The 15,786-nt window shown below is 38.2% G+C and overlaps 1 protein-coding gene and 1 long non-coding RNA gene across 8 annotated transcripts in view; both read right to left on the minus strand.

Moving 5' to 3' along the window:
* The window catches only part of PCBP3 (poly(rC) binding protein 3), a 286,185-nt gene that overhangs the window by 264,120 nt on the left and 6,279 nt on the right, over positions 1–15,786 (minus strand). The gene's annotated exons all lie outside the window — the stretch shown is intronic.
* LOC144339582 (uncharacterized) overlaps positions 1–15,786 on the minus strand; it is a 150,060-nt gene that overhangs the window by 127,995 nt on the left and 6,279 nt on the right. The gene's annotated exons all lie outside the window — the stretch shown is intronic.

The following is a 15,786-nucleotide window of genomic DNA, read 5'->3' on the forward strand; positions in this document are numbered from 1 at the left end:
TAGAAAGCCCTAAATGACTCCTGGATTTGATAAATGAATTCAGTCGCATTTCAGGATACAAAATTAACCAACAAAAATCAGTAGCACTTCCTTTTTTTTTTTTTTTTGAGACAGAGTCTCGCTTTGTCGCCCAGACTGGAGTGCAGTGGCGCAAGCTCAGCTCACTGCAAGCTCCGCCTCCCGGGTTCACGCCCTTCTCCTGCCTCAGCCTCCTGAGTAGCTGGGAGTTACAGGCGCCCGCCACCACACCCGGCTAATTTTTTGTATTTTTAGTAGAGACAGGGTTTCACTGTATTAGCCAGGATGGTCTAGATCTCCCGACTTTGTGATCCGCCCGCCTCAGCCTTCCAAAGTGCTGGGATTACAGGTGTGAGCCACTGCGCCCGGCCTCACTTTTTTTTTTTAAAGATGGGGTCTCACTCTGTGACAAAGGCCAGGGTGCAGTGGTGTGATCAAGGCTCACTGTAGCCTCAAACTCCTGAGCTCAAGTGATCCTCCCACCTCAGCCTCCCAAGCAGCTAGGACTACAGGCATGTACCACCATACCTGCCCTAATTTTTTTTAAATTTTTTGTAGATATGGGGGTCTCATCATGTTACCCAGGACAGTCTTGAACTCCTGGCCTCAAGTGATCTTCCTGCCTTGGCCTCCCAAAATGCTGGAATTATAGGCATGAACCACCATACCCCAGCAGTAGTATTTCTAAACACCAATAACCATCAAGCTGAAAACCAAATAAAGAACTCAATTTCATTTGTGATAGCTACAAAACAATAATAAAATACCTAGGAATACATTTAACCATGAAGGTGAAAGATTTCTACAAGGACAAGAGCAAAATGCTGATGAAAGAAACTGTAGATGACACAAACATATGGAAAAACATCCTATGCTCGTGAAATGGAAAAATCAGTATCATTAAAATGACCATACTGCCCAAAGCAATCCACAGACTCAATGCAATTCTTACCAGAACACTAATGTCATTTTTCATAGAGTTAGGGAAAACAATCATACAATTCATATGGAACCAAAAAGAGCCCAAATAACCAAATCAAAAAGAACAAGGCTAGAGGCATCACATTACCTGACTTCAAATTATACTACAAGATTACAGTAACCAAAACAGCATGGTACTGGTATTAAAAGAGACACATAGATCAATGGGGACAGAATAGAGAATCAGAAACAAAGCCATACACCGACAGAAAACTGATTTTCAAAAAGCTAACAAAACACTGGGGAAAAACACTCTATTCAATAAATTATGATAGGAAAACTGGATAGCCATATGCAGAAGAAAACTAGACCCTTATCTCTCACCATATACAAAAATTAACTCGAGAAAGATTAAAGAAGTAAATGTAAGACCTAAAACTATAAAAATTCCACAAGAAAACCTAGGAAAGATGTAGGGACCAGTCCCACAGGGTCAGTGGGTTTTTCTCCCCACATGTGGAGATGAGAAATCGTAGAAATAAAGACACGAGACAAAGAGATAAAAGAAAAAACAGCTGGGCCTGGGGGACCACAACCACCAAGACACAGAGACCAGTAGTGGACCCAAATGCCAGGCTGCACTGTTATTTATTTAATACAAGACAAGGGGGCAGGGTAAGGAGTGTGAGCCATCTCCAATGATAGGTAAGGTCACGTGGGTCACGTGTCCACTAGACATGGGGCCCTTCCCTGTTTGGCAGTCTAGGCAGAGAAAGAGAGAGGAGACAGCTTACGCCATTATTTCTGCATATCAGAGACTTTTAGTACTTTCACTAATTTTGCTACTGTTATCTAGAAGGCAGAGCCAGGTGTACAGGATGGAACATGAAAGCAGACAAGGAGCATGACCGCTGAAGCACAGCATCACAGGGAGACCATTAGGCCTCCAGATAACTGCGGGTGAGCCTGACTGATGTCAGGCCCTCCACAAAAGGTGGCGGAGTGGAGTCTTCTATAAACTCCCTTTCCTGGTCTGCTAAGTAGCAGGTGCTTTTCCTTGGCACTGATGCTACCGCTAGACCACAGTCCACTTGGCAACGGGCGTCTTCCCAGATGCTGGCAATACCGCTAGACCAAGGAGTCCTCTAGTGGTCCTGTCTGGGCATGACACAGGGTTCACACTTGTCTTCTGGTCACTTCTCACCATGTCCCTTCAGCTCCTATCTCTGTATGGCCTGGTTTTTCCTAGGTTATGATTGTAGAGCGAGGATTATTATAATATTTGAATAAAAAGTAACCACCACAAACTAATGATTAGTGATACATATAATCATATCTATGATCTATATCTAGTATAACTTGTTATTTTATATATTTTATTATACTGGAACAGTTCATGCCCTCAGTCTCTGGCCTCGGCACTTGGGTGGCTTGCTGCCCACAAAAAAACTCTTCTGGACATTTGCCTAGGCAAAGAATTCATGACTAAGACCTCAAAAGCAAATTCAGGCCAGGCACAGTGGCTCACACCTGTAATCCCAACACTCTGGAAGGCTGAAGGCAGGTGGATTGCTTGAGCCCAGGAGTTCAGGACCAGCCTAAGCAATATGGTGAAACTCCATCTCTACAAAAAAAAAAAAAAAAAAAAAAAAAAAAAACCACACACACAAAACTTAGGTATATTGGCACACACTTGTAGTCCCAGCTACTTGAAAGGCTGAGACAGGAGGATCATCTGAGCCTGGGAGGCAGAGGCTGCAGTGAATTGAGATCAACAATAACAAAAATAGACAAATGGGACTTAATAATAACTTAAAAGTGTCTGTACAGTAAAAATAATCATCAACAGAGTGAAGAGACAACCTGCAGAATGGGAAAAATATCTGCAAACTATACATCCAACAAAGGACTAATATCGAGGACCTATAAGAAACTCAAACAACTTGACAAGAAAAAAAAAACATAACCCCATTAAAAGTGAGCAAACATGAACAGGCATTTTTCAAAAGATATACAAATAGCCAAAAAACATTTGAAAAAGTGCTCAATATCACTAATCATCAGAGAAATGCAAATTAAAACAATGACATATCATCTTACAACACTCAGAATGGCTATTACTAAAACGTCAAAAAATGACAGATGTTGGCAAGTATGCAGAGAAAAGGAACACAAATGGAAGTTAGTACAATCTCTATGGAAAACAGTATGGAGATTTCTCAAAGAACTAAAAATAGAAATAGAACTACCATTCGATCTGGCAAGCCCACTACTGGCTATCTACCCAAAGGAAAAGAAATCACTGTATCAAAAAGATACTTGTACTCATATGTTATTACAGCACTATTCACGACAGAAAGATAAGGAACCAACGTAAGTACCCATGAACAGATGAGTGGATAAAGAAAATGTAGTATACATATACCAAAAAATACTACTGAGCCATATAAAAAAATGAAATCATGTCCTTTGCAGCAACATAGAACTGGAGGCCATTATCTTAAGTGAAATAATTCAGAAACAGAAAGTCAAATACCATATATTCTCACTTATGAGAGAATATCGGAGCTAAGTAATATGTACACATGGACACACAGAATGTAATAATAGACACCAGATATTTGGAAAGGTGGGAGGATGAGGGGGGTGAGGAATGAGAAATTACCTAATGGTTAAAATGTACACTATTTGGGTGATGCTTATACTAAAAGCCTAGACTTTACCAGTACGCAATACATGCATGTAATAAAACTGTACTTGTTCCCTCTAAATCTATTTTTAAATTGAAAAATAAAAACTATTAAAACAAAACTGTAATGAGTACAGATAACTGTAAAAGACAATACTTACAAATCTGTTTTGAAATGCACAGAATGTACAAGATATATACATAATTTTTTTTTTTGAGATGGAGTTTCGCTTTGTCTCCCAGGCTGCAGTGCAATGGTGCAATCTCAGCTAACTGCAACCTCCGCCTCCTGGGTTCAAGCAATTCTCCTATCTCAGCCTCCCGAGTAGCTGGAATTACAGGCACGTGCCACCATGCCCGGCTAATTTTTGTTATTTTTTAGTAAAGACCGGGTTTCACTATGTTGGCCAGGCTGGTCTCGAACTCCTGACCTCAAGTGATCTGTCCGTGTTGGCCTCCCAAAGTGTTGGGATTACAGGCGTGAGCTACCATGCCCAGCAAGATATACTTTGTATGACAGTAACAGCACAAAGGGAGGAGGAGGGAATGGAGCTATATAGAAGCAAATTTTCTGTATACTAGTGAAATTAGAATGGTACTAATCCAAACTAAACTGTTATAAATTGCCAGCAGTAAGATCCCAAGTAACCCCTAAGAAAATAAAAAATAGTAAAATAAATGATAAGGGAAATAAAATAGTACACTAGAAAATATCTATTTAACACAAAGTCAGTAATCGAGTAACAGAAAATTCAAAAAGACATTGCATAGAGAAAACAAGAAGCAAAACAGCTGGCATAAATTTCGCCTTATCAAAATTGCATTAAATGTAAATGGATTAAACATTCCAATATAAGCACAAAAATTGTCTAAATGGATTTTTTAATGATTCAATTATATGTAGTATATAAGAAAGACACTTAAATTCAAAGAATAGGTTGAAAGCATGTAAAACTATATATGATGCAAATAGTAACCAAAGGAGAGCTTGAATGGCTATATTAACATCAGAAAAAAATTGTCTTTAACACAAAAATTGTTATTAGAGACAAAGAATATTTTATAATTATAAAAAGGTCAATTCATCAAGAGGCTCTAACAATTATATACATATATATGTGTATGTGTATATATATATAATAAAGCCCCAGAATGCATGAAACAAAAAATTAAGAGAAACAAAGGGAGAATCAGACAGTTCAACAGTCATAGTTGGAAACTTCAAAAGTTCACTTTCAATAAAGGATGGAATGCAAGACAGAAAATCAGAAAGAAAACAAAAGATTTAAACAATACTATTAAACTAATCAGACCTAGCAGACATTTATAGAATTCTCCATTCAAAAAGCAGAAAACATATTATTCTCAAATACACATGGAACATTCTCTAAAATAGACCAGGTGTTAGCCAAGAAAATAAGTCTCAAAATTTTAAAGGATTGAAATAATATAAAATATGTTCCCCAACCACAAGGGAAAAAAATAGAAATCAGTAACAGATAGAAATTTAAGAAATTCAAAAGTCTGTGGAAATTTAACAATACGCTGCTAAATAACCAGAGTCAAAGGAGAAACCACAAGGGAAATTAGAAAAGACTTTGAGATCATTAAAAATGAGGCCAGGCACAGTGGCTCACACCTGTAATCCCAGCACTTTGGGAGGCCATAGCCGGAGGACTGCTTGAGCCCAGGAGTTCAGGACCAGCCTGAGCAACATGACAAGACCCTGTGTCCCACAAAAAATTTAAAAATTAGCCAGGTGCGGGGGAATGCACCTGTAGTCCCACCTACTCAGGAGGCTGAGGTGAGAAGATCATTTGAGCTCAGGAGACTCAAAGTTGAGGCTGCAGTGAGTTGTGATGGCACCAGTGCACTTCAGCCTGCATGACAGACCAAGGCCCTGTCTCACAAAAAAAAAAAAAAAAAAAAAAAAAAAAAAAAAAAAGTAAAGTAAAAGAAAGCACAACATATCAAAACTTATGAAAGGCAGTGAAAGCAGTTCTTACAAAATTATAGCTGTAAACACCTATATTAAAAGAGAAATATCTCAAATCAATAACCTAACGTTCTACCTTAAGAAATAAGAAAAAAAGGCCGGGCGCGGTGGCTCAAGCCTGTAATCCCAGCACTTTGGGAGGCCGAGACGGGCGGATCACGAGGTCAGGAGATCGAGACCATCCTGGCTGACACGGTGAAACCCCGTCTCTACTAAAAAATACAAAAAAAAAAACTAGCCGGGCGAGGTGGCGGGCGCCTGTAGTCCCAGCTACTCGGGAGGCTGAGGCAGGAGAATGGCGTGAACCCGGGAGGCGGAGCTTGCAGTGAGCTGAGATCCGGCCACTGCACTCCAGCCTGGGTGGCAGAGCGAGACTCCGTCTCAAAAAAAAAAAAAAAAAAGAAATAAGAAAAAGAGCCAACTAAACCTTTACAAGCGGAAGAAAAAAACAAATATTCGAGCAAAAATGAAATAGAAAATAGAGGCCGGGCGCGGTGGCTCAAGCCTGTAATCCCAGCACTTTGGGAGGCCGAGGCGGGCGGATCACAAGGTCAGGAGATCGAGACCACAGTGAAACCCCGTCTCTACTAAAAATACAAAAAAATTAGCCGGGCGCGGTGGCGGGCGCCTGTAGTCCCAGCTACTCATGAGGCTGAGGCAGGAGAATGGCGGGAACCCGGGAGGCGGAGCTTGCAGTGAGCCGAGATCGCGCCACTGCACTCCAGCCGGGGCAACACCGTGAGACTCCGTCTCAAAAAAAAAAAAAAAAAAAAAGAAATAGAAAATAGAAAAACAACAATGAAACCAAAGTTGCTTTTTCTTTTTTTAAAGACCACCGAAATTGACAAACTTTTATCTACAATGACCAAGAAAAAAAGAGGGAAGTCAATTTGCTAAAATCAGAAAGAAAATTACCAACCTTACAGAAATAAAAGGACTATAAAGAAATATTACGAACAACTGTTGGCCAATAGGTGAAATTCACAAATTCCTAGAAAGACAGAAACTATCAAAACTAACCCAAAAAATAGTACATCTGAAAAAAACCTAAAACAAGTAAAGATATTCAGTATTTTTAAAATTTCCCACAAGGAAAAATTTAGAAACAGATGGCTTCACTATTAAATTCTACCAAACATTTAAAGAAGAATGAACACCAATCCTTCACAAGGAGAAACAGACACTTCCCAACTCATTCTATAAGGCCAGTATTACCCTAACACCAAAACCAGACAAAGAGATCACAAGAAAACTACAGATTAACACGCCTTAAGAATACAAACATAAAAATCCTTAACAAGGCCGGATGTGGCGGCTCATGTCTGTAATCCCAGCATTTTGGGAGGCCGGGGCAGGTGGATCACTTGAGGTCAGGAGTTCGAGACCAGCCTGGCCAACATGGTAAGACCCCATCTCAACTAAAAATTCAAAAATTAGCCGGGCATGGAGGCACGCAGCTGTCATCCCACCTACTTGGGAGACTGAGGCAGGAGAATTGCTTGAACCTAGGAGGCAAGAGGCTGCAGTGAGCTGAGATCACACCTCTGCACTCCAGCCCGGGTGACAGAGGGAGACTCCATCTCAAAAACTCCTCAACAAAACACTGGCAAAACCAAATCCACCAATATATAAAAAAGGATTATACGCCATGACAAGTGGGATTTATCTAAGAAATTCAGAGTTGGCTCAACATATAAAACTGAATCAATGTAATACATGACATTAATATAATAAACGACAAAAATAACATAGTATAGATGCAGGAAAAGCATCTGTCAACATTCAACACCCTTTCATGATAATAACACTCAACAAAATAGGAATAGAAGGGAAATTCCTCAACCCAATTAAGTGCATCTATAAAAATTCACAGCTAACTATACTTACTGGTGACAGGCTAAAAGCTTCCCCATAAGATGAGGAACAAACAATGATGTCCACCCTTGCCACAACAATTAAACACTGTGTTAAAGGTTATAACCAGGGCAATTACACGAGAAAAATTTTTTAAAGGCATGCAGATTAGAAACAAAGAATTAAAAGCATATATATCTGCAGATGATACATTTTTACATAGAGAAAATCCTCAGGAATCCACTAAAAAACTATTATAGCTACTAAGTCCTATGCTCATGGATTGGAAAACTTAATAGTTAACCTGACAATACTCCTCAAATTATCTACACATTCAATTAATCCCCATCAAAATTCTACCTGCCTTTTTTTTTTTCCAGAAAGTGACAAACCAAACCTAAAAATTATATGGAAATGCAAGGGACCAGGAATAACCAAAATAAATAAAAAGAACAAAGTTGAAGGACTCACACTTCCCAATCTTAAAACTTACTACAAAGCTACAATAATCAAGACTGTGTGCTGCTGGCATAGAGACAGACATATAGGTCCATGGAATAGAGTGGAGAGTTAAGAAATAAGCCCATATTTTATGGTCAATTGATTTTTGACAAAAGTGCTAAGGCCATTCAATAGGTAGTCTTTTGAACGAATGGTACCAGGACTAGACAGCCACAGGCAGAAGAACGAAGTTAAACTCCTCCTTCATACCACAGATAAAAATTAACTCAAAATGCACCAAACACCTAAATTTCAGAGCTAAAACTATAAAACAGATGTAGAATAAAACAGAGGTATAAATCTGTGTGACCTAGGATTAGGCAATGTCTTAAATATGGCAAAGCATAAGCAACAAAAGAAAAAAAAATAGATAAATGTGGTATTATCAAAATAAAAATCATTTGTGCATCAAAGGATACTATCAAGAAAATGAGGCCGGGTGCGGTGGCTCACACCTGTAAATCCCAGCACTTTGGGAGACTGAGGCGGGTGGATCACGAGGTCAGGAGATCGAGACCATCCTGGCTAACACGGTGAAACCCTGTCTCTACTAAAAATACAAAAAATTAGCCGGGCACAGTGGCGGGCACCTATAGTCCCAGCTACTCGGGAGGCTGAGGCAGGAGAACAGCATGAACCTGGGAGGCGGAGCTTGCAGTGAGCCGAGGTCACGCCACTGTACTCTAGCCTAGGTGACAGAGTAAAACTCTGTCTCAAAAAGAAAAGAAAGAAAAGAAATGAAAAGACTACTCACAGTTCAAGGGGAAATATTTGCAAATCATATACTTGATAAGGGACTAATATACAGAATATATAAAGAACACTTACAACTCAGCGATAAAAAGACAATCCAGTTTTTAAATGGGCAAAGGATTTATTTTTGTTTTTGTTTTCAGCTTTTTTAAAATTTATTATACTTTAAGTTCTGGAATACATGTACAGAATGTGCAGATTTGTTACATAGGTATACAAGTGCCAGGGTGGTTTGCAGTACCCATCAACATGTCATCTACATTAGTTCTCCTAATGCTATCCTTCTCCTAGGCCCCCACCACTGACAGGCCCTGGTGTGTGATGTTCTCCTCCCTGTGTCCATGTGTTCTCATTGTTCAACTCCCACTTATGAGTGAGAACATGCAGTGTTCAGTTTTCTGTTCTTGTGTTAGTTTGCTGAGAATGATGGTTTCCAGCTTCATCCGTGTCCCTGCAAAGGACATGAACTCATCTTTTTTTACAGCTGCATAGTATTCCATGGTATATATGTGCCACATTTTCTTTATCCAGTCTATCACTGATGGGCATTTGGGTTGGTTCCAAGTCTTTGCTATCACGAACAATGCTGCAATAAATACATGTATGCACATGTCTTTATAGTAGAATGATTTATAATCCTTTGGGTATATACCCAGTAATGGGATTCCTGGGTCAAATGGTATTTCTGATTCTAGATCCTTAAGAAATTGCCACACTGTCTTCCACAATGGTTGAACTAATTTATACTCCCACCAAAAGTGTAAAAGCATTCCTATTTCTCCACATCCTTTCCAGCATCTGTTGTTTCCTGACTTTTTAATGACTACCATTCAAACCGGTGTGAGATGGTATCTCATTGTGGTTTTCATTTGCATTTCTCTAATGACCAGTGATGATGAGCTTTTTTTCATGTTTGTTGGCTGCATAAATGTCTTCTTCTGTTCATATCCCTCGCCCCTTTTTGATGGACTTGTGTTGTTTTTTTTTTCTTGTAAATTTGTTTAAGTTCTTTGTAGACTCTGGATATTGGACCTTTGTCAGATGGATAGATTGTAAAAACGTTCTCCAATTCTGTAGGTTGCCTGTTCACTCTGATGATAGTTTCTTTTGCTGTGCAGAAGCTCTTTAGTTTAATTAGATCCCAATTGTTAATTTTGGCTTCTGTTGCCATTGCTTTTGGTGTTTTAGTCATGAAGTCTTGTGCAAAGGATTTAAATAGCCATTTCTCCAAAGAAAAAACAAAAATGGCCAATAAGCAGTACATGAAAAGGGTTGAATATCATCAGTCACCACAGAAATGCTAATACCACAATATCTACTACTTCCCATCCACTACATGGCTATAGTCAAAAAACTGAAAAATAACAAGTGTTTGAGAGAATGTGCAGAAATTGGAACCCTTATAAATTACTGATGGGAATATAAAATGGTGCAGCATTTTACATTCCAAATTGTTTGGAATTTTACATTGCCAAATTGTTTTCCGAAGATGCTGCAACATCTTTGGGAAACAATTTGGCAGTTACTCAAAAATTTAAACAGAGTTACTGTATGACTCAGCAATTCTACTTCTAGTGTAAACCCAAGACAGGTGAAAACATATATTCATATGAAAACACGTACGACTTTTCATAGCATGTTGTTCACAACAGCCAAAAAACAACCAAAATGTCTATCTACTGATGAATGGATAAACAAAATGCCATATATCTATACAACTGAATATTAGCCATAAAAAGGAATGAAATACTGATACATACTACAACATGGATAAAGCTTGAAAATGTTATGCAAAATGAAAGAAGCCAGATACAAAAGGCCACATCCTATATAATTCCACTCATATGAAATGTTCATAATGGGCAAATTCTTAGAGATGAAAACTAAATTAACAGTTGCCAGGGCCTTTGGGGAGGGAGAAACAGGTAGTTACTGTGTATGAGGTTTCTTTTTGAAGTGAAGAAAAGGTTCTAGAATTATGTAGTGATGATAGTTGCATGACCTTGAAAATTCACCAAAAAAACACTCAACTGTAAACTTTAAAAGGGTGAATTTTATGGTGTGTGAATTATATCCCACAAAATGTTTAAGTAAGTTGAAAGAATATGTTAAAAGATGAAATAAAAATATTTTTAGATTAAAAAATACATAATGTTGGCCAGGCGCAGTGGCTCACTCCTGTAATCCCAGCACTCTGGGAAGCCAAGGTGGGCAGATCACAAGGTCAAGAGATAGAGACCATCCTGGCCAACATGGTGAAATCCTGTCTCTACCAAAAATACAAAAATTAGCTGGGTGTGGTGGTGTGCATCTGTAGTCCCAGCTACTAGGGAGGCTGAGGCAGGAGAATCACTTGAACCCAGGAGGCGGAGGTTGCAGTGAGCCAAGATCGCGTCACTGCACTCCAGCCTGGCAACAGAGCGAGTCTCAAAACAAAAAAAAACTCTCTCTCTCTCTCTCTCTCTCTCTATATATATATATATATGCAGTATCTACATCAGCTGACCTACAATAAAGGAATTTCTAAAGAGGGCCCTTTGGGCAGAAATGAAACCATCCCAGAATAAGTCAGAAATGCCAGAGAGCAATGAAGAGCAAAGACAAGTATCTGAATAAATCTAAAAGAACACTAACTGTTAATATTACTGTTAATACAATACTGTTAATGTTACCAGTAATAATACTATTAATACCAATATTGTTAATATAATACTGCTAATATTAATTTATTTCACTGAATTTAAAAAGAATATATAGAATTAAAGTGCACAATAATAAGCACATATGAAACTGGAGGGGGGCTCATAGAGTTCAAGTCTTCTAAGAAACTATGATTTGTCTAGGAGAAAGATAAAGGTATAACTACATTATCTGGATAAGTTAGTAACAATTTACACAATAACCTCTAAAAGAACGAAAAATAGGACATAATTTCCAATCTACTGGAGAAGGTGGAAAAATGGAATGATTTTTTCAAAAAATCACATAATCAGATTCAAATAATGCAAGAAAAAGAGAGAAAAATAAACATAGAAAATGTAGAACAAGAGAAATACATAATAGGATGATGAATTTAAACCCAAATACATCAGTAATTACATTTAATGTAAATGAACTGTTCCAATTAAAAGGTACAGACTGTCAGACTGAATGAAAAAAAATATATATATCGGCCAGGCGCAGTGGCTCACGCCTGTAATCCCAGCACTTTGGGAGGCCAAGGTGGGCGGATCACGAGGTCAGGAGATCGAGACCATCCTGGTTAACACGGTGAAACCCCGTCTCTACCAAAAAATACAAAAAAAATTAGCCAGGCATGGTGGTGGGCACCTCAGTCCCAGCTACTCGGGAGGCTGAGGCAGGACAATGGCATGACCCTGGGAGGCGGAGCTTGCAGGGAGCCGAGACTGCACCGCTGCACTTCAGCCTGGGCGACAGAGCAAGACACCATCTCAAAAAAAAAAAAAAAATCTAACTATACTCTTTGCAAGAGACATACCTAAAGCATAAAACTATAGTAAGGTCGAGAATAACATAAAAAACAAAGATATCATGTAAATATGAGCCTAAAACATCTAGCACAGGTATGTTAATATTAACATCAGACATACCATATCATAAAGTCAAATATTCATTACTAGATACAAAGAGAAACAGTCATAATAATTAAAGTCTCCATTCATCAGGAAGACCTAACAGTTTTAAATCTGTGTGGCCCTGACAACACAGTCTCAAAAATTTGTAAATAAAAACTGACAGAACTGGAAGGAAAAATGAGACAAATCCATAATCATAATGAAATTGTGTAATTATCTCAGTGATGAATACAACAACCAAAAAAAACTAGTAAGAAAGCAGATATAATATGCTTACCGACTCAGCTAAACAAAATATGTAGTATAGTACATTGAACCCAATTATTTCCAGGCATATAGGAATATCTGAGAAAACTTACATACCATATTCTGGGCTATAAGGCAAACCAGCAAATTTCAAAGGATTAAAATCATAGAAAGCAAGATCTTTGGGCAATATAATGGTCCTGAAGAATAATAAAACAAGAAAATATGCATATGTTTAGAAATGTTTAAATGTTCTTCTAAATTACCTAGGAATCAAAGAAAAAACCATAATGGAAATTAGAAAGTATAACAATAATGAAAATGCCTTAAATCTAACTTTGTATGATGTAGTTAAGGCACTGTTTACAAGAAAATATATCACTTTAAACACACATATTAGAAAAAAAGAAAAAGCTGCAAATTAATAAATTAAGTATTCATCTCAGATTAGAAAGAGAACAGCTATAATAAAGGAAAATTATGAGCCAATTTCACTCACAGGCACAAATGCAAAAACTCCAAACAAAATATTAGTCATCAGGGCGGGTGTGGTGGCTCACGCCTATAATCCCAGCACTTTGGGAGGCCGAGGCGGGTGGATCACCTGAGGTCAGGAGTTTGAGACCAGCCTGGCCAACATGGTGAAACCCCATCTCTACTAAAAAATACAAAAATTAGTCAGGCATGGTGGCACATGCCTGTAACCCCAGCTACTCTGGAGCATGAGACAAGGAGAACTGCTTGAACCCAGAAGGAGGAGGTTGCAGTGAGCCGAGATCATGCCACTGCACTCCAACCTGGGCAACAGAGCAAGACTCCATCTCAAAATATATATATATATATATTTTTTTTAATTGTTATTCTGCTTTTTATGCTAATCTTTCCTTTAGAAATTTTCTATACAAACATCCATTACTTTAGAGACCAGGAAAAATATTTTTGAATTAATCATTAATATTCTGATGGCTCATCTTTTTGAGATCCACTAGTTAATAAATGTCAAGAAGAAAAGAACAAGGGCTGGCTCAGAATAGCCATTTTATCTGAGTAATATAAGGATACAAGGCCTTATTTGTCTCAGTGTCTCTACTGGGTTGACTGAGAACAAAGAAAGGGTGAATAGGAGTAGAAAAAGATTTACAAAGATAGGAATGTGATAATAGCAATTTGTAGGCTTTTCCCCAAACATTAAGGGAGCGATCTCATACACAAATGCGTCTATAAATAGAATCCATATTGCACTTTAATGAATAATTTAAAACCACTCTGCAAACAGGGTTAAGAAAACAGGAACCTAGATGCTCAAAAATCAATAGTTCTGTCCTATCCCAACCTGGTGAGTTACAGAAGCAGATGTCTAACTTTTATATTATTTTTTAGAAATGTTGGAAGATAGATGGTTAAGCACAAAAAGACTTAAAAACATTTACTACCTTTGAGCTAATAGTTCTACCTTTAGTAAAAATTTAGAATTAATCAGTGATACGCACAATGATTTTTGTATAGGATATTTTTCAAAGCATTATTTATTAATGATGAGTATTTTAAAGCAACATAAATGTCTAGCTATAGGGAAATGGTTCAATAAACTGGGACACTTCGGAATAGTATGCAGCCATTTGAAATCATATTTTGGAAGAACACATTATGAGACAAGGAAATGCTCATGATCTAGTAAAAGGAAAAATACTGCTTCAAAAAACATACTTCAGAATGAATCCCAACTTTAGGACATGCATATCATACAAAAATATAAGTAGGAAAAAACACTGAATATCCTTTTGTGGTAAGATTACAGATAATGTTGATCTTCTATTTTATACTTTTCTGTTTGTTCCAATTTTTCTACACAAAATATTTGTATTACTTTTATAAACAGAAAAAACATCATATAAAAGAAAATAAATAATAAGCTGATTACCTTAAATAGAGTCAAACACCCTTCATCAACCCAAATCCACTTCTAAGGGGAGGTCAGTAGAAATCAATACATCAGTTTTCTATTGCCACATAACAAACTATCACAAATTTAACACCTTAAACCAATATGTGTTTAATATCTCAGTTTCTGTGAGTCAGGAATTTAAGCAGGCTTAACTGGGTCCGCTGCTTAGGGTCTCACAAGGCTGCATTCAAAGTGTTAGCCAGGCTGTGTTCTCACCTGAAGGCTTGACTGAGGAAGAATCTGCTTCCATGCTCACTCAAGATTATTGACAAAATTTGTTTCCTTGTGCTATTGGACTGAGTGCCCCCAGCTTCCAGGATGAGGCAGATTCTACCACCCTGCGCCATCTAAAATTAGGTACGGCCAGAATGACTCCTTCTGGCCAATGAAATGTGAGCAGAATGGACTAGCGACCCTTCCAAAGTGATTAATTGCTACTGCAAGTGGCTCCATGTTTAAAAAGGTCCAGATCCAGACCATCTAAGAATCGATTTTGCCAAATTTCCAGGAAACAAAAATTCCTCCCTTTCCAAAACTATTACATTTGGGAGGCCAAGGTAGGAGAATTTCTTGAGCCCAGGAGTTCAAGACCAGCCTAGGCAACATAGCAAGACCCTTATTCTACAAAAAGAAAATTTAAAAATTATCTGAGCATGGTGGTTTGTGCCTATAATCCCAGCTAATCAAGAGGCTAAGGCAAGAAGATCACTGGAGCCCAGGAGTTCAAGGCTGCAGTAGGATATGATAGCACCACTGAACTCCAGCCTGGGCGACAGAGAGAGTCCCTGTCCCCAGAAAGAAACTATTACAAAGATGATGAAGTATCATGTTGATACCAAATCTGAATAAGGGCAATACAAGAAAAGATTATCACTGGTCAATACCTCTTATGAATATATATGCCAAAATCCTAAATGAAATATTTGCACATTGGGTCCAATAATTTAGGCTGGAGTACAGAGGCATGATCACAGTTCATTGCAGCTTCAACCTCCCAGTCTCAAGTGATCCTTCAACCTCAGTCCCCCAAGTACCCAAGTAGCTGGGACTATAGATGCATGCCACCATGCCCAGCCAATTTTTTTTCTTTGGTTTTTGTTTGTTTGTTTGTTTTTGTAAAAATGGGGTCTCACTATATTTCCCAGTCTGGTTTTGAACTCCTGGGCTCAAATGATCCTCCAGCCTCAGCCTCTCAGTGTTGGGATTACAAGTGTGAGCCACCACACCTGGCCTGATAATATATTTTAATGTAGTACATCACAGTTTC

Source organism: Macaca mulatta, chromosome 3 (genome assembly GCF_049350105.2).
Source record: "Macaca mulatta isolate MMU2019108-1 chromosome 3, T2T-MMU8v2.0, whole genome shotgun sequence".
Taxonomy (NCBI): Eukaryota; Metazoa; Chordata; class Mammalia; order Primates; family Cercopithecidae; genus Macaca; species Macaca mulatta.